The 13,503-nt window shown below is 35.2% G+C and overlaps 1 protein-coding gene across 10 annotated transcripts in view; it reads right to left on the bottom strand.

The window, feature by feature from the left end:
• Positions 1 to 13,503, bottom strand: part of LOC150095297 (CYFIP-related Rac1 interactor B-like) — a 587,095-nt gene that overhangs the window by 302,935 nt on the left and 270,657 nt on the right. For all 10 annotated transcript variants that reach the window (XR_016550081.1, XM_090410586.1, XM_090410583.1 and 7 more), the window contains one exon: positions 4,078 to 4,202. The gene's annotated coding sequence lies outside the window, so the exon portion shown is untranslated. The remainder of the gene's footprint in view (positions 1 to 4,077; positions 4,203 to 13,503) is intronic.

The raw sequence follows: 13,503 nt of genomic DNA on the forward strand, positions 1-13,503 counted from the left end.
GCGAAGGGTTGTTTTCCTGTCAAAATATCCCAACACTGCACGCCATAATAAAACAGTCTCCAGAAATACGAGGAAAAAAAGAGATTAATAAATTTCTGAAACGGCATTTCCAGTGATAAATGATCCTAACAACACTGGTGTTCAAGCATGATTAATTGTTACAATTTACGCTCTAGTTGTCTAGGAAACCTAACAAGCAATTATTAACAAGCTTTTTTTTTTTTTTTTCTCTCTTTGATGCGTAGTTGTTGCCGAGAAGGTATTTCAATGTCTTAGTGGCCATCTCGCATTTTTTTCCCCCCTCTATAATGAATGTAATTTGCTCTTTTAGAAGCAAAATAAAAACTGATTTTCTCAAAGCCAACTAATTTAAAAGCTATTTCGAAAATGACTGCCATCAACAGGGTTCTTTGTAATCAAAAAGCTGGCCACTTTACTTGATAGGAGGTGGAAGAAATGCTTATGAATGAAAACACATTGCGTAAAAAAAAGATAAAAACAAATGTCGCCATGCACGAGGCTAGCACTCTACCTTAAATGGTAATTTTATCGATGTGTTTCCTTTTGTGTATTATTCAGAATTTTCTGCCTCGCAAGCGTTATTTATTTATTTTTATCTTTCATGTTTGTTTCCACTCTTTCATCCAAATTAACTGGATATCTCCTATATTGAAATTTAGCATTTTTTTTTTTTTTTTTTTTGGAAAAAAAACCCCATCAAAAATCTAAATGGATAGCTAGGTTTCTCAACTCTTTAAATCTGAATTTTAAATAAACTGGTTTAAATTACACCCGGAAGCTCTGTTTAGTTTTTAAGTCATTTGTGTTCTATTTTTATGACATGAAATATCAAACAAATTATGCTATTTCAGTCTTTCCAAATGGAATTATCACACCTGGCGATAAAAATCATCTACTAATTAGTCGTAGCGTGCCAATATATCGAAACTTCCTCTACCCAATTCAAATGATTGTGAATCTTACTGCGAACCTTATCATTTATCTATTAAATGAGTTGTCATGGAAACATTGCGTGCTATCCGTCTTCAACAAACATTTTTATCATTTTTATTTAGAGAATAGCGTTACACAAGTCTCCGTAGCTCAGGAAAGCGATGACATCCGTTAGTACGGAAAGTTCCAGGTTCGACTCCCGTCTTGTACAGCTTTTTATAAAGAATTTTCAACTGCAGGTGAGTTAGTCAGTTTCATGGAAGGATGTTCTGTTTTTTTTATTCTCCACAATAGCCCGAAAAATACATGCAGTGGCAGACAGCAGTCAGTGCAGATAAAATGAGCTGCCATGTCATGACATTAAAACTAACGTTTCGACTTCTGTTGAAACTAAGAAGTCGATGAGACGATGTAGTGTTGTATGCAACGCTTAATTTTTAAGAGTAGAAATGCAATCACGAAAAAGCACCGATTCTATGCCAACTGGTCTGATGATCAAATAAGGAACTTTTTCAAGCCATTTCAAGGGCCTCCAGTAATCAAGTCGGTGATCTCACGATTCATAAAATTCCTTTCAGTCTAGGATGTTGCTAAAAGCGCTCTGACTCTTGAACCCAGATGCCTTTTTTTAGGTTAGTGCCGTTAGTGATTCACAATAGCTAATTTTATACAATTCTGAAGTTACTGAGCATCGAGGCGATGCTGATTTCTTTATAGTCCATTCTAGCAAAGCCTAAAATCATTATAGCTATCTTTGTGTTGTCCAGTTCTGTAATGCATCAAATTAAAAGATAATTTTCAATAAAGTATATATTTGCATATGCCTCGGCTGTAATGTAGAATTCTACTTATTGTTATCATCGGCTGTCCACCACGAAACTTAAGTCCATGTAGGATGGCAATGGCATGAACTCCATGAATTACACAAATTCATACTTTCTCGTGGATGCATATGCACCACTCCTAAAGATGCTCAAGATCGGTTTTTGTGTTTGTGATGCAACCCAGAGAGAGAGATACCACACCTTACCGCGATCATCTAAGACGGACAAACTGAATGCTCCAAAAAATGCTATCAAAAGGCCGAGGAAATGAAGGTGGAATTCTAATTTAGGAAAGGACTATATATGTTTTAAGGGATATGAGTCCAAAACTCTAAGGCAACTAGTTCTTGTTATATAATAGACCTAAATATCATAGGTTTTGGATTTGGTCTCAAGATTAATCATCGTCGGGTGAGCTTAAAATTTGGGTACAAACATAACTTATGATCACCAAAAGAAGAATCCATGCCAAATGTGTGGATAACGGATTGCCTTTGCATAGTGAAGAACAGTTCCAAGAACAGTGTCTCTGTTATTGAACCAAGAGGCCTTTGGACTGCCGCTGTGGAAGCAAAGTTCATGAATGTGTTAAGTTTGTAGACAATTTTCATGTGCAAAACCAGTAATCTGAGGCTTGAAGTTGCTTGAAAGAGCTCCATGTTTGTTTTCCAGAGGGTTTTCGGAGTATCTAATGTATAACCTATCCTTGCTACTGAGACGTTATACATTTCCAACCATTCGCTGATTGTACATCATAAAAGATAAACATTTATCTTTATATACGATACATTTTTTGTGTGTTGTGCTTGTAGATACATCTACAAACACAACAATAAATCTGACTGTAAAAGGAATACTGGAATAACCTAAAAGAAAGTCAGAATGACATAATCAAAGCATTGATATAATACTCCGAGATCCACTTGGATTATTCCTAGATTACGTCAATTTTAAATGCATTTGATATCAAAGACTAACTATCAGTAGACATATTTTAATCATGAAATATTTTCCACGCAGAGAGATACGTCTCCATCTTGAAGAGGAGTTTATGCCTTCCTTGTATGTTTCGTATTTAAAAACTGTTCGTTCCAAAAAAGTAACAAATGAGATCTTCTGGATAATGGAGGCAACACTCAATTAAAATTCCTTAATTAATGAACACACCATTGCTAATTGCAAGTGCATAAATAAATAATTATCATAAATACATCGGAATGATACTTACAACATTGATGATCCGTTTGGATAGTTAATGATAAAAAGGCGTCGTAGATGACACCAGCAGTGGGCATTAAGATGCAGATTTGCTACGGAATTCACTGTTGGTAATTAATGAAGTGCTTCACAATTAATTTACATTGGCGATAAAGAAATGTGGCAATCATTAATGTTTTTCTGCCGAGTGCAAATTAGATCGACTTAACAAATTGTCTTCTGCATGATTGCTCGCAAAACAACACATTTAGAAGAATGAAAATTATGCAAATATCGTTTTATTTGATTAATTTTGAACTTTCTGGCGCGCGTATGCGATCTGACCCTTCATAATGCAATTTTTATTAAGAATTAATTTATCGATGAAACCAATGAATTGTCTTCTATTCAAAACAACACGTATAAAAAGTTGTAGAATTAATTAATTGGGGTTAGTCCTTATTTTTTTAACAGATGAAGATAAAAGAACGTTTACACATTCAAAAAAAAGTCTCGTGTGGGATATAGAGCTTGATCAACCTTTACCAGACCGTCCTGAAAGGGAATTCATACAGATTCGTCTATAAATTACATAAACGATGTTGGAAGAATGCTATAGTGTTGTAACAAAGGCAAACGTTTCTTTGTAGTTTTACAAAAATATTTCTGTTATTATTTTATTTCTCATACAATTTATGAACGCATCAAACAAGTTAGTCTACGAATAGATCCTCAGTATTAGGATTTAATTTTACTCTGGATGAAGAGATCAGAATTTATCATTAGTTTTCAAATCTACTCCTTATCCGATTGACACTTTAAAAAACACAATATTACAAAATTCTTAATCGATAACTATGATCACCGTTATCGACTATAAATTGGATGTATTTGGTGTGACAGTTCGTGACAAACAGAAGGAGAAAGGAGAGGAATCTAAAAATCTAGAAGACAGAGCGAAAACGACCGGAAATGGCGCCCTGGAGATTGGTTTATGCATCACGACAGTGAATTCGCTCATTCTGCCTTCTCCGTATAGATATTTGCAAGGCTTAATAACATCATCGCATACCAAAAATAAATAAACGCAGGCTACACTTACCGAGTTTACAACATAGAACGTCTGCAACGTTTACAGCAATAACCAAACCCCTGGGATCGAGTTACCAGACATCTATTTAGAGCAGGATAGCATGAAATATTATTTCTATTCGTAAACTCCATTTTCTGTAAATAGCACAAAACAATTAACATTTCTGTGTTGTACTAAGTGGAATCAAATATAATAATAAACAGTGTAAGTATAATGATAGTAATAAAATTATTATTATTATTATTTGATGTTTTTTTATTCTTTCAAGTATTCCTTATACATATCTGAGTATATTCTTTCTCTCTTTGAGCATCTCTTCACGTACTTTTCAAAGAAAAAACACAAAACATAAAAAAATGGATAAAAAAAAACAAAAAACATAAAATGCAACTTCTGTTAAAAATGTATTTTATTTCCATTATTATATTCCTTTCTGCTGAATGTTTTCTGGCCAGTATCGACAATCTAACAGGTGGAATTTTTTTCCATTAGAAGGTCAAAAATCACTGCATTCTTTTTCAAGTCAATGGAGCAAAATTATACGCACACTATTAAAAAGTGACTGCATTATTACTAATAATATCTGTTTAGACTTACAGCTTGTAGTACACACGATTTGTAGAACGGTTTGTAATACACAACTTCAGACATGATGGACCGGGTGGATTCTTGCTCCGCTCTGTAGCCTATAAGCAGTGGATGCGATTTCCACTATAATGTCTTTAGGTATTCTTTTTCTTCAACTATCCGCTCTTAGGACGAGTAAATCCCCCCTGATTAGGAGACATGGCCAAGTAATAGAGCCCGTACGCCACTCCTTTGGTGCACCCTCTAAATGCAGGTGTTTATGCCTGTACATTTATGTGTTCATGAGCCGGTTTACCTCCTTTAAGGAACGAAAAACTGAGTTTCCGGGAGAAAAATTAATCCCGGATTCGAACCCGGATCTTTCCAAACAAAGGGCTCGTCTATACCAAATTGAGCTCTGGAGGTTCATGTCTTTAATTAGAAGGCGATGTTCATTGCTCTGTGTGAAACACCAAGTACTTTATTGAAGAGCTCAAGTGGCTTAAAAAATTCTATGGTCGGCGTCTACAGTAGAGTTCACTGACTGTCTGACTTTCAGCATTCTCGCAGTATTAACTGCTGTCGGCTTTCTGATTTGCGTGGGTGAGATTACAAAAAAGAATCATAATGATATACAAATAAAAACAAAAATGTTATTTCACCAAGTTTTGTATTTCTGAATTACTGCTGTTATGAAGACGTAATGTCATGTAGGTGTAATATTCAAAGATTTTTGAGTTATGTCTGGTTCATCTTAGAACTGAAAACTTCATTAATAGTTACAAGCGTGGGAGTTAACTAACGTGGCGACCAATGAAGTTCATCTGAGGGATGATTTTGCAGATATCTTGTTTTTTGATTTAGATGAAAATATGATCTGGTTGCACTGCGAAGCTGTATTTCTACTCTAGATGCAGTTAACTCTTTTGAGTATGCTTCTATTGACGATGAGACGGTAGTTATCGAGGTTCGTATAGATCTTATACCATTGATGCTGATTTCATTGTGTTGTAATTGATAAAAATAATGATGCGTCTGAAATTAGTACGTGCGAACCAAACAATACATAAACAAGAAATCTGTTGGGACTGCTCAGGAAGTTCTGAAAGCTTTAACAAATCTTACTTGGAACTTGAATTTAAAAAGTTAGACCTTGATCTGTATTTCATTGAGAATCGGATGTAATTTAATGCTTTAAATTTAAGGACTTACATGATCCACTTAACGGATATCTCCAAAAGTAACAGAATTGAAAAAAAAATAATAAAATGTACTACTGCATTATACGGTACCATATACTGTAAACCCATATACAGTAATAAAGTGCTATAGGTTGACCAACCAACCTCTCGTATATGAGCCCAACAAAAAAAAAAAAAAATTACGTATACATAAAATTGGGATTTTTTAATGTCTTTAAATGTTACCTAAGCGACTACTTTTGTTGATTAATTTTGCTATATATATGAAGAGCACAGAAGCTGAAACTAAACCATTAATAGCATAAACAATTATAGAAAAAACGAGTTATAAACAGAGTTATAAAAGCCAGAGTTATAAACAGAGCGTGTATTACTCTTCTTTGGGAGTCTCATCAACTGATTATTGAGATAGGTGTTTAGAGATCGCATTAGCTAATTCCAGACAAGTGTGAAATTAATCTTTGGTTCGTATTAAGGGAATTGTGTGAATGAATCACTGGTGGATACTTTGGGAATCCACCAAATGAGAAGTTCTCTTCTAAATAGGGCATTATGGCTGTATCTCATTACATGCTGTGGTTTGTTGAAGAGGTTAGGCCTGATTTTTCCTTCCTTTTATGATGATGATAAGATTTTTTTTTTTCTGATCTCAAAATTTCTGCTAGTTTGACCTATGTATTGTCAACAGCATGCTCAATTAATTTTGTAGCGTCTTAGAGATTTGTGAAAGAGTTGCTATCTTTCTGGCAATCTTAAAAGACTTTTAATGTTCTGGGTGTAAGCAAAACATAATTTATTATTTTAATAGTGTAATGATCTTAGTAGATAAATATCTTCAGACATGGCATTAACGAAAGTTTGGCAATGAATGGAAAAGATGGATTTTCCGTGAATGTCAGTTTGCACACAGATTTTTCAGAATAACTGTGAAGGAGGAATGGATGATATAACTCAATTTCTTCTTTCCTTCCTTTTAATCTAGTTTTTCATAGCAAATGCTCTCTACCTAAGGGTGTGAATAATGCTGAACCTCTGTGAAGGACGATGAAGGGATCTTACATGATAGCGTCTTGTATGAGTAACTTTTTGACAGATTTTTAAAAGAATTCCAATATGCGAAAAAGATAGTTTCCGCCATTTTCAAATTCTCCGGTGAATTTTATTTTTTGGTGATGTGAATTTATAGAGAGAAGGAAATTAATTAAATCAGAAATATGTTTGCAGATGATGAAAATGTCATCATCTGCAATGAGTTTGAGAGAGGAATTCTTCTTCATCATTTTCCAAAAAAAAATCTACTGATGGAGATAATAAACTTCCCATGCCCATAGCTAATCCAAACGGTTTGTTGTTGAGCTGTTATTCCACCTGAGAAATTAGAATATATAGCGGCAATAATGGATAGGGGTGGGGGGGGGAAGACATTCATGGAGAAACTAATTCTTCTATGGGTACACTGACTTATAATAAAACGATGTCTAAACACTGGCTACAACACTTCATATGAGGAAATGCTCACCTCTGGTAATTCTTGCACAAAGTCAGCTGAATTTTTGACGAACGAACTGATAGATCCAATATGATGCTATGTATTTGGACATTTATCATGACATTTATCGAAGTGTTAAAAGATGAAGAGATATTTAATTATCTTTTTTTTAATTCTTTTCGTCAGCAATGAATCTTGTGAACTAAATTAGTTGTCAGTTCATGTATTTGTCGGGTTGGATCACAACACAGTTTACAAATAAGATTCATCACTGGCACTCTCCTTTGTTCTTTTTTAAAATTCTTTGGTTCCTTTTTAGATGTAAAGAGCCTTTTTTACATCTCAGTAATGTGATTTTTAGGAGTAGATGAGGTTTTTAATCGAATATCATTAACGAAATTTTTTATGAGTGTTCAGTTGCTGTTTTTACAATCCGATATCAATTTTTGTAATATAATAAGCAGTAAAAGCAAAACCAAAATCTTTTCCAAGAGAATTATTTTCATTCAGCTTGGCTTAGAGAACAGTTTGAAAAATTCATCACCACTTTATTCGTGTGGATTTTTATTTCTTAACTTTTGATCATAAAGATAGAATTTTCTTCTTAGATGATTTTTATCAGTTAGATACGTCTTGTAAAAAGAACAATTTATCATATTATCAACAATATTCCACAGTTCGACATTAATGGTAAAAAAGCAATATACATTATAAATAATCCAACTTACTGACAACAAATCTGGTTGAATGGATTCCTTCTTGAAGAAGAAGATAAAGGAAGCAGTTTCGTAAATGGCTTTTGGTTTAGAAGACTTGATGTGGTGTTTGATTTTAAGAAAATTAAGAATAATCTGTTTATATCTACATCTGTTTAAAGAAACGAGGCGGTTCAGCAGAGAATCATTCTCGCATTTTATTTTTTCCCGAGGTCACGTTTTTTTTTTTTTTTTGTAATCTCTCCATTGAAATGAAACATTGCGCAATGTTTTACAACATAAACAATTAACCAACCATTAAAATATAAATAGTAAAGTAGTCGCTAATATTTCAAACTATCCTCTAAGCCAGGGTATCCCAAACTGTGTTCTGCGGAAGGTGAATGAGTGTTCCGCGAGAAGTTCTCCTGGAATTTGTCATTTTAGTTGTTTTAGTTGTCATTTTAGTCGACTCCCATGGCATTTTTAAAATTAAAAATACGATTGCTACGATCGCAATAACTAGTTGGAAAAAAGGAAGAAAAAACATCTGAAAGTCAGGAACATTATGCAAAAGGTGTCGCCTGGGTGTGGTTATCGCATTGTCAACGGTATATGCAAATGAGCCACGCCATAAAAGGGGCCATTTTGGAGTGGTTTTCTATTTCGTGTCTGGAATAAGAACAAGGCATTTCGTGATAGCAAAATTCTTGGATATGGTTGCAAGAATTTTCATTTAACTGATGGAATTCAGGTGGCGAGCCATCGTAAGACCAGAGAACGGCCAAAGTCGGGGGAAGATGGACATGCGAGACATTCTATAGTTCACAGACTGTGGAACCAACTGCAACAATCACAAGCAGCATCCCACAGAGAAGGCTGGCTACAAACACAACGGGCGACCAATCTCCGATTGTCTGCTTGCCGAAACAGGAATGCCACCTAGAATCACCTACGATCTGTAAGTGATTCACCTACATTAGTATTTGCTTCCATTGTGCGCAGAAGACCTCGTGAAGGTGGTATGTATGCTAGGCGATCCCCATTCCGGTTGTTTCAGTTGTTTGAAAAGTGTCAGATTCCACTTCAACTAGACCCAAAATCAATGGAGGCCGGTACTGTTTACGGATGTGCTCTAGAAAATGCTACCAGGCGTCCTCTGATCTGGATAGAAAACCAGGGACACCTATCATTCCCCCTAATATCCGTGAAAGAGAGACACTTATGGTTGAGGTAATGTGATGAGGAGGCATCTCATTGAATGGACGCACCTATCTGTTATGTGATTTCTAGCGAAACAGCGAATGCTGCAGCTTATAGAGATGAGGTCCTGTACTCCTGTGTTCATCCGTATGCGCGTACCATAAGACGATAATGCTCATCCTCATGCTCGTGGCCCAATATCTCTGAGAATAGTCTATCGTATGTACGAATTTGCCAGCCAGATCTCCTGACCTTAATCCTATTGAGCATGTCTGGGATGTTGTAGGTAGACCTCTTGCTGTTCTCAACCTCCATCCCCAAAACGTTGAGAGATTTAGGACAGCTTTTCAGCAGTACTGTTTGTTATTACCAACTGAGTTCCTGGCTATCATTATAAATAGTATGAAACATCGCTGTATTGCTGGGATTGGCGACCACATTGAAGCTCTTTGACAATCTCATTTTGACCTATCGTTTTGGGCCGGTTGTCTTCATGTACTCATTTGTTATTGAATTCAGTTATTTATTTACAATTTCTGTGGATGTTTTTTCCCATTAGGTATCGTACTGCTTTTCACAGCCTTGCATAAAATACATTTTTAAGTTATCGTGTTTTTCCTCTTCGTTCCTTAATTTATGGAAACCCAGTGTATTTCGTTGATGTTTCTTTTTCCTTTCTAAAACTACGCCATGCTGTTTAAAATTCCACGAATCTTTAAAACTTAATATCCATAAATTTTAAAATTTAGAGAGAAATTTCCCTTTTTTATCAATTAAATTTGCATTTAACATTTCCATGAAAAAGTGTCCAGAAATGACGAAGTTACTTTTCATCAGGGAAAACCTCAGACCTCATTTTCCGAAGAAGTTATTTGTCTAGAAACTAAAATTCCAAATGGCATTATCGCTTAGGCAAGTCTAAGATTAAATTAACCATAAATTAGTTATTTCCCTTGAATTCAATTCCATCAACGTATCTCCTGCAACTCAACCGCCAAGATTAATTATAAAAACAACACACTGGCAATAAGAAAAAAAAATGATTGAAAATGACTACTCGCTAACACATATTTAAATAAACACTGGTCTGAGTAGTCATTAACAAAGAACTTCGGAACTCATACCGCTAAACATCAGCTAGTAGCTTTCGTACGCCATTTAAACTTTCTATAAAAATATTAATAATTGAACATTTGCTAAACTTTACTTGTTCTGCAATTTAATTGAGAAGAACAAACCATTTCGTTATGATTAACAACAACAAAGTTCATTTTCATTTACTTATTACCCAATACTAAATGATAATAAAATTTTCCACTTGATATGTTCGGTTCAATAGCCCATTAAGACCATACCTGTGTTCTTACCTTAGAAACCTAATTAATGTACGATACGACAGTTAATTCTATTTGCATAATATGCTCTGTCAGTTGAGAAATAATAAGCCATTTATCAAGAAACCCGCTAATTCATTTTCAGTTCACAAACCTTTATGAAGGTTCTTTGCGTTCTAAACGGAATTCGAACCTAGGTCTTGCAAACCAAAGGAGGATGAATCGTCCTGGAGGCCTCTACGGAAACAATAACAAAAAGAAGTTATTCATTGGCTTATTTTACCGTACTCGAAACTTCGAACAAGCGCAGAGAGCTGACTTATTGTACAGTTCAGAATTCTGTCGCCTCCAGCGATTGATTATCAAAGAACATCACACAGAAGGTGCATACAATAACAGGAGATGCGTTGGAATTATGGTAAAAGCAATTAAGTCTATGAGATCAGTATATTATGCGTGTTAATGAAGTATGTGTTCGGTGGCTGGTTTGCCTTTTTTTTGAGGGATGGAAAACCTAAGATTCTTGGAGGATAACCCATGCTGTATCCTCCGTATAAGACTGTTGTCACCTTCATTGCGAAGTCCTTAAAATCCAAATATAAAATAAAACATAAAATACAAATGTAACTTACGGGTTTACTCCGGAGCACCATTGCAAATAATCAAGAAGAAGAGGTAAATGAGGAGTTCAAAGGAACACATAGATTGGCTCAAAACATGGATGCGAAGCTCTAGCAATATGTCACCGATTACATCGCTCAAGCAGCAAATCCTAATATTTCTTAAAGATCTATAGGAAGTATCGCATCTTAAAAAAGTACTGCAGTGTACTCCCATCAGCTAACCTCTTCCAATAAATGCTCAAATAAAAGATTTTAAGCATATATCTTTGGAGTTCAGTTGCTTACTCGTAAAATATGCTTAATCAAATAAGAAGTGAAATATCAGAAAGGAGGATGAGTCTGAAAATTAAACATAATGCGCATTTAAGGATTACATAAGAACTTTCTTAAATCCATAATACTATTCTTCGTTCAATTATTCAGAAAAGCTAGTGCCTGTTGGTCAGGAGATTCTTGTCTGAACAATATCTTTGAGTTCATGAATTTGTTTTCACCAGTCCTCGCTGATCAATGGTTGGGAACAATTAGTCCATAGACATTGTTAAGCTTGGAACGAACTGCAAGTACTCTTCTACACACACACACACACACACACACACACACACACACACACACACACACACACACACACACACACACACACACACACACACACACACACACACACACACACACACACACACACACACACACACACACACACACACACACACACACACACACACACACACACACACACACACACACACACACACACACACAGCGTTTTCAGAAGTCATGATCCCATTTCTAATGCACTGCGGCTTTATTTCTTTTTCAGATCGTAAAAAGTCAACCCAAATAGAAGATGGAATCCTACACACGACAAACCACAGTAATCAACTATGGATACCCGAGAAACAAATCTTCAAACGTTGCCAAAGGCAGTTTCGAAGGAAACCAATTGCTCAGGCAGTTCGGCGTTTTTGTCCAATAAGTTGAATAGTTATTAGAAAGGTTTTTGCTTCCACGAACTGGATTCGAACTCATTTCATTTTCAAAAAAAAAAAAAAAGAAGTGGTTGCTTAAGGTTTGTCAGATTTTAACTTGGCTCTGTAAAAGAATGGAGAATGATGAACTTCACAAGGGTCACTGATCACACGTTCCTCGTCTTTACTGTCTGGGAGTTGCTAAACTTCTAAGTAGGAAAGAAACTTGCTGTTAATGGTTTTGTGTATGATTTGAAAGATTGAAGGAAGAGCAATTGGGGCAGACTTTCGTTTTTTTTTAAAGAAATGAGCTAGACTAATTTAATATGTGAATTGCATTGTGCACAATACAAATGCGTGTAGGTGCGATAAGATGATGTGTAGTTCCAAGGAACGGGTTTTGTGCAGATGGTTATTTTGATACTATCGATAACCCCCTTTTCAAAACGTTTGCTGAAATAATATTCCGACCAAGAGGTCAACAAAGTGGCAGATCAAAAAAGCATCGGAAGTGATTAGTGTCATTACGAGGGTCGGAAATGACAAATGAAATTCGTGGAAATTCATTCGTTATTTTCAGTCAAAAGTCTAAAATGGTAAGTCTAGTTCAGATAGCCAATCAAGAGCTAAAGGATCTGCCTCAAAAAAGTCTCTCAGATCACCAGGGTAGGCTCTTATGCTGCAGTCCACATACTTGTTTAAGTCTGTTGGCGATTTTTCTTTCCAAGTTTCTAGCCATTTCGAATTAACATTGAAATTGCTATTTACTAGTTCTTCAGCCAGTATTAGTGGAGGCTGCATGTATCGGCAACAGGAGATTGCTGGTTTTTTTTTTAGTTTTTTTTTTTTTTTTTTTATCAGAGCATTTTGTCTGCGCAGGTTCGGTGGTTTAATATTGCTCAAAGTTGGAAGTTTGGAAATGTTGCAGAAATCTTGAGTTGAACGGCAATGTAGGACTTCATTTCTGAGAATTTTTTATCAGGATTTTTCCACGGCGTCCAAAGTCAAAACACAGGCCTACCTTATAGTTGCAGTGCGCAGTTGGTTAAGTTTAAAAAAAATAATAAATGAAACACGTATTTCAAAATCACCAACAATTTATGAAAAAAGTATTAAATAAGTAGATATTTTGAACAATCAAATCATTGATTGTTCAAAATATCAAAAGAAGATTTCAAACAGGGGATTCACAATCTAGATTTTTGATTCCTTTAGCTATGAATGTGTGGAGAAAGAATCCTAAAACTTGGATAACTGTTACGTTCCAAACAATGAAAAATCATCTACTACATACAACACATTCCTCGTTTCATAAAGAATATCAAGTGCATCTTCCTGGAAGATGCACTTGGTA

This window comes from Typopeltis vanoorti, chromosome 20 (assembly GCF_054136105.1).
Source record: "Typopeltis vanoorti isolate ZY-2024b chromosome 20, IOZ_Tvanoo_1.0, whole genome shotgun sequence".
Taxonomy (NCBI): Eukaryota; Metazoa; Arthropoda; class Arachnida; order Uropygi; family Thelyphonidae; genus Typopeltis; species Typopeltis vanoorti.